This window comes from Sorex fumeus, unplaced genomic scaffold (assembly GCF_029834395.1).
Source record: "Sorex fumeus unplaced genomic scaffold, SorFum_2.1 ptg000054l, whole genome shotgun sequence".
Taxonomy (NCBI): domain Eukaryota; kingdom Metazoa; phylum Chordata; class Mammalia; order Eulipotyphla; family Soricidae; genus Sorex; species Sorex fumeus.
Window position 1 is genome coordinate 50,643,515 of NW_026606111.1, and position 7,061 is coordinate 50,650,575.

At 38.0% G+C, this 7,061-nt stretch overlaps 1 pseudogene; it reads right to left on the reverse strand.

The window, feature by feature from the left end:
• Positions 1-5,848: 5,848 nt before the first annotated feature.
• On the reverse strand, positions 5,849-5,947 carry LOC130033693 (uncharacterized; annotated as a pseudogene).
• Positions 5,948-7,061: the final 1,114 nt, after the last annotated feature.

Sequence of the window (7,061 nt, forward strand, 5' to 3'; positions counted from 1 at the left end):
GAAAGGCCTACTCTGTCATTCGCCATTGTTCAGTTTTTCCACTTTGATTACACCTTTCCATCTGGTAACTAAATAGTCTCATGGTTCTAAAGTTTGTTTTTATTGCTTTGAAAAGATCAAAATTATGCAATTTTCAACATTGGATGTAACTAGAGGATATCATGCATGTAAAGTTAGCCTTAAGGAAAGGAACAGATACAGAGAGATTTTTCTCATATGTGGTATGTAAAGACAAACAGCAAGGTAGCAACAAAGGTTCAAGGGCAATGTAAGGGGAGAACTGATCCATACAATTGAGACAGGGGATTGGGAGGGAGGGATTCTGCGGGTTTGGGGGAGAGGGAGGGTTTATTTTTTGAGAGAATGAGGAGTGTCATGATGGAATTATGTGTATGAGAAACCATTATTAATTGAATTATAAATCATAGAATATAAATATTGTTTTAGACGTTTGTCTGTCTCATTTTATACTTTTAGTTTGTTTTCTCCATATGCCACATATGCATGAACTTGTATGATGCCTATCTTTCTTTGCCTGGTTTATGTCACTAAACATAATATCCTCATGTGATCCAATTTTATACAGATATTAAGAAGATTTCACTTCATACAACTGAGTAGTGTTCCATTGATTTACCCCTTTCATTTTCAAAATTTGTGGTTTAAAAGATACAAATATTGGTTTTAACAGTGCTCTGGTGTTTTAATATTTTCAGTTTAGTGAAGCAAAATAGATTTTACTGAAAAACACTTAGAAACTTGTTAAACCTTTGTAGGGTGGAATGCAATATATGTTCAAGAGAGAACACTCGTTTAACAAAGCTCGCAAAGAGAGACATAGAGAAAGGATGCACGGTGTTTCTTCAAGGAAGAACACATGCTTGAGGACCAAGCTGACTCTGGTAGTTTAGGCATGAGAACTTGGAGTGGTATGAACTTAACTTGTGCACTTTAGGGGAGAACCTGAGTGAAACTATTAGAAGTACGTTCAGGAGCATCATAAACTGGAGTCTGCACTTGGAGTGCGGAGGGTAGAGAGTTCTTTGGGGAGATCCGGACTATGGAGAACAGTGATATTATAACATTAATAATAGTATCTTACGGTGGGATTCCAAAAAAATCTGTAACAGTGTCGTCAGAAATGATAACATTCTTAGGTATTTGGATTTCCTGTGGTAACAACGGGAAAGCTGAGTTTATGCTCTGGATGCCTCCGCCTGAAACAAGGTCAACAAATCATGAATGAAAAATTACAAGTTAGATGGATCAAGGATTCTGATCCCAGTGGAAGGCTAGCTTTCGGGTGGACAATTTCTACTGATGGCCTGATGTAGATTCTGATCCTGGGATACGTAACAGAAAGGAGGTAGTGACAGGTATCCTCAGAAGTGAAGCCTCTGAAACAGAATTCGTTCATGCCAACTAATAGTTTATCAATATTTGCTCATGGCTGCTACCATTATAACATGCCATTCAATGGTTTTGTGGTTTCAATTTACTGTGTCAAGGTAAATTTCAAGTTTCTAAATGGAAGGTAAAAAATCTGAGGCCCTCAAGATGATGAATTATGGGGAGGCGGGTGGAGCTGGAGCTATAGTACAGCAGGTAGGGCATTTGCCTTGCACACGGCCTACCCATGTGAGATTCCCAGCATCCTGTATGGTCCCCCCAAGCACCGTGAGGAGTAATTCCTGACTGCAGAGCCAGGAGTAACCCCTGTGCTTCGCCAGGTGTGACCCATAAATGCAAAAAAAAAAAAAGATGATGCCTTACCTTTAGATACTTTGAAGTCAAGTAGAAACATTCAGAAAGCTCCCCAGAAAAGAGTTCTACTGGGTCGAAAACATCATCACCTTTAGCGTGAGAGCATACAGAAAATAAGGTTTCCATTTTATGCCAAGTTAAAGCAAGCCAGACATGATCTTGGAATTTTTTTCCAAGGGAAACATGGCTATAGGAAGGATAAGGTGACAACTGAGTCTTAGAGGTCAAATATAGAAGAGAAGCGAGGGTCAAAAAGTATGAGGTACATTGGCGACCAAGAATGTTTAGAAAATAATTTTTTAAAAAAGAAAATGCAATGAGACATCAATTAAGAACTTTTTAAATGTTTAAGAACAAGGATATAACTCAGGGTAGAGCATTTGCCTTCCTTTGTATGATGATCTTGGATAGATCCTTAGCATTGCAAACAGCATTATTTTTTAATTTTTAATTTCTTTCTTACTTGCTTCCTTGCTTGCTTCTTTATTTTATGGGTCGCACCTGCTATGTATAGGGGTATTTTTAATTTTTATAAAAACTCATAATTTTACCTTTTTAATCTGTTGTTTAAAAGGAAATCTAAAATATTTTAGAGTAAATTTATGTGAAGAAGAATAAAATTCACGGGAACTATTTAGTGTTCTTAATGATACAGCAGTCAGAATTTTGAGGTTAATTGTATGGGTATTGCATAAATAATTTTTCCCCATTATGTGGGCTCTCTTTTTATCATGGTCACCATTTTTTCTGAGTTGCAGAAACTTCTAAGTTTAATGTAGTCTCATTTGTTTATCTTCACTTTCTCTTCCTTGGTCAGTGGTGTTTCATTCTAGAAGTTTCCCTTATCTTTAATATCATGGAGGGATCTTCCCACATTTTTCTCCATATATCTTAAGAATTCAGGTATCATATTGATGTCTTTAATACATTTGATCTGACTTTGTGCCTGGCACTATAAAGAGGTCTGAGTTCATTTTTTTTTGCAGGTTGCTGTCCAGTTTTCCCAGCACCAGTTGCTGAAGAGACTTCCTAGCTCAATTTCATATTTCTTGAGCCTTTATGAAGGTAAGGTAAAGGTAAAGGCCCTCCCATTGTTCGTCGATTTGCTCGAGCGGGCTCAGTAACGTCTCCATTGGAGACTTTGTTGTTACTGTATTTGGCATATGGAATACATCATGGGGAGCTTGCCAGACTGTGCCATGCAGACGAAATACTCTTGGTAGCTTGCCAGGCTCTCCGAGAGGGGCAGCGGAATCGAACTCGGGTCGGCCATGTTGGCTGCAATTTGCTTGAGCGGGCCCAATAACGTCTCTATCATGAGACTTGTTGTTACTGTGTTTGGTATATCGAATACATCTAATGGGCTGGAGCTATAGCACAGCGGGTAGGTCGCTTGCCTTGCAGCCAACATGTCCGATGCGAGTTCGATTCCTCCGCCCCTCTCGGAGAGCCGGGCAAGCTACCGAGATTATCTAGCCCTCACGGCAGAGCCTGGCAAGCTACCTGTGATGGATTTGAGCCTTTATGAAAGATTAGGTAATAATAATCTGAGGGCCAGCGTCAGAATATTTAACTATATTCCATTGATCTGAGGCCTGTCTTTATCTGAATATCATGGTATTTAGATTACTACAACTTTGTAGTTGGGTTTGAAGTTGGGGAAGGTGTTCCCTTCTTCTTTTTACCAAAGATTGCTTTAGCTCTTCATGGGAGTTTATTGTTGTGTATGAGTTTCAAGAGTGTTTAATCTATTTCTTTGAAAAATGTTATGGTATCCTTATAGAATGTGCATTAAATCTGTATAGAGCTTTTGGGTGTATTGCCATTTTGACAGCGTTAAACCTCTCAATCCATGAGCATGGGATGTGATTCTATTTCCTCATATACTCTCTTATTTCGTGAAGTAGTGTTTTGTAGGGTTTTTTTTTTTTTTTGTATAGTGCCTTAACCTTTTTAGTTGATTCTAATATACTCGATTTTCTGAGGAATTATTGTGAATGGGATTGTTTTTTCTCTATCTCTTTTTTCTCTTTCATTATTAATATATGGGAAATCCATGGAGTACCAGATATTGATTTTGTAATATGCTACTTTACTAAACAAATCTATCGTTCCCAGGAGCTTTTTTTGTAGATTCTTTGGGATTTTCTAAGTATAGTATCATGTCATCTCCAAATAGTAAAAGCTTGAGTTCTTCCTGTTTTATCTGGATGCCCTTGATATCTTTTTTTTTTTTTACCGAAATCATATGGCAAATACTTCAAGTCCAATGTTGAATAGGAGTGGTGAGAGTGGGTAACTTGTTTTATACCTGATAGTATTTTGGGATTCTAGTTCATTGATTTCTGCTCCAAGCCTTTAGTTTATCCCCGTTGATAATAATGCTTGCTGTGGGTTTGTGGTAATTTGCTTTGACTATATTGAGGAAAGTACTTTCAACTCCCATTTTGTTGAGAGTTTTTCATCATGAATAGGTGCTGGATCTCATCAAATGCTTTATCTACATATATTGATATGATCATATGACTATCTTTATTTTATTGAGATGGTGTATTCTGTTGATTGACTAGAGAATGTTAAGCCATCCTTGCATCCCCAAGCTAAACCTACTTGGTCATAGTGTGTGAGATTTTGTTGAGTTTCTGGATTCTCTTTGCTGGTATTTTCTTGAGAATCTTTGTATCTGTATTCATCAAGGAAATAGGTCTGTAATTTTCTTTTTTTGTGGTGTGTCTGTCTGATTTGAGTACTAGGGTGATCTTTGCCTCATAGAAACTATTTGAGAGTATTTATGATTCTTCAATTTCCTGGAAAATCTTGAAAAAATGTTGGCAGCATTTCCTCTTTAAAGGTTTGAAATATTTCATCTGGGCCAGGGAATCTGTTTGGGGGAATACTTTTGACCATCATTTCAATTTCCTTGGTAGTGATAGGTTCAAGTATTCCAAATCTTCATAGTTCAGCGTTGGGAGGTAATCGGAATCCAAAAATTTATCAATTTATTCAAGATTCTCTAATTTCCTGCTGCAAAGATTCTCAATATAATCTCTGATGATCCTGTGGATTTCTGTAGTTTCTATTAGGATATGCCTCTTTGCATTTCTGATTCGATTTATTAGAATTCTTTCTCTTTGTTAATTTGAGAGGCTTCTCGTGGTTTATTGATCTTATTTATTTTCTCAAAGAACCAGCTTTTGCTCTTATTGGTCTTTTGGATTGTATTTTGGGATTCTAGCTCATTGATGTCTGGTACAAGTTTTATTATTTCCTTCTTCCATCCTAGTTTGCACTACTTTTGTTGGTCATTTTCCAAAATCTTGAGCTCTAATTTATTCATGTAGGCCCTTTCTTTCTTCCTGATGAATTCTGGCAGAGCTATACTCTTTCCTCTTAACACTGCTTTTGCTGTGTCCCACAATTTCTGGTAGTTCGTGTCCTCATTATCATTTGTTTCTGGAAACTTTTTATTTCCTCTTTGATTTCTTCTCTAAGCCAAAAGTTGTACATTACTTCCCTTAAAGAAAATATTTTCTTGCTGAGCTTTAGTCTGTTTGATCTATTGAGAAGTGAAAAAGTAGTGTTGAAATCTCCAACTAGTATTGTGTTGCTCTCAATGTTTTTCTTTAAGTCTATTAGAAGTTATTTTTAAGTATTTTGCTGGTCTGTCATTAGGAGCATCTACAGTGAGGAGGGTGAGTTCTTTCTGATGTACAGATCCCATGATCATGAAGAAATGACCTTCACTGTCTCTTATAACCTATAGCCTGAAGTCCATGTGGTCTGGTACTAGTATGGCCACTCCAGCTTTGTGGAGGTGTTCTTTTCTTTCTTGAAGAATTGTTTTCCAGCGTTTATCTTTGAGCCCATGGTTACTTTGATTGTTCAGAAGTGTTTCTTCAGGCAGCAGAAAGTTGGGTTCAGTTTTCTAATTCATCTTCCCATTCTGTGCCTCTGAATTGACACATTTAGTCCATTGACATTGAGGAGATTGTTGTGATGGGGATTTGTGGTATCTTTATGTAGAATTTTTGTACTTGTGGGGATTGTCTTAGCTTAAAGTCGCCCTGTTAATTCTTCTTGCAACAAAAATATGGAACACTTTACAAGTTTGCATGTCATCTCTGTGCAAGGACCATGCTAATCTATGTATCATTTCAATTTTAGTATATATGTTACAAAACATACTAGGAGTTGATTTTTCCATATTTTTCTCTTCTGATTACTTTGAGTGCTGTCCTTACTCACTCCTATGGCAGACAGTGATTCCTAATCAAGGAATGTATTTCAAAGCAGCTTAAATAGATAGATTTAGAACTTTAATGTCCCAGCAAGAAAAATATGGTTTTTACCATATTATCTTTTACCATACCCAAGACATCAGTTTTACAAAATAATTCTTTTGGAAGATGGTATATGAGTCTCGTTTAATTCCCTTCCCTGAAACCTTCATTAAGACCAATAAACTAGAGCCTTTTGCTGTTCTCACCTCAGTCCCGTGTACATCTCCATGAAAAGGTGGATGGTGTTGTCTGCAATTTGACCACCTTGAATGTAAGTAGGATTTTTCTCCTGAAGGAAGAGGTGAGGAGAATATTGATGATTTCATTCCACCTTATTACAAGTACAACTTGAATGGAAGGTGAGACTCATGAGGCTCCTGTAAAGGACAGAAAAAGGGGTCTCAGTGAAGTTTAATGGCCAACACACTTTAACAACACAGACGACTCAATGTAGCCTGTGTGCATCTTTGTGTATAGTGAGTTTCATATCTACTGAGAGTGTTTCTCAGTCATGACACAAAGGCAAAACAGTCCTGTATTTAAAAATCTAGTTCTCTGTGCAGAGCTGGGTCTCTGAGGTGATTGAACAAGTGTATAGTAATTTATTACTAAGCACATAAGTACTTTTTGATCTAAAATTAATTCCAAATATGTCTAAAACGACAGTCGACTGACCTGGCAGCTGGCTTTCCCCACCGGGGCCCCTTGGACGGGGAGGGGTGAGTTTCCCACACTGCCCTGAGTAGAGCCCCGGCAGCTGAAGACCTCTGCAACCAGCCATAGGTACGCTTAAGACCACACTCCCCAAGCTTGAAGGAGCCTCATGCATGAAGGAACTGGAAGCAGAACCTGTGTAAACACACAAAAAATAAAAGGCTGGCGGTCAGGCCGTTTCCCCACTCCACGGAGGTTGATGGCGATGGTCAGGAGATGGAAGGAAACGGGGGTCAGGCTGGTTGGTTGTGGAGCAGCAGGTTATTACATGGAAGAGATTTATGTCATGGAGGCCTCAGGAAT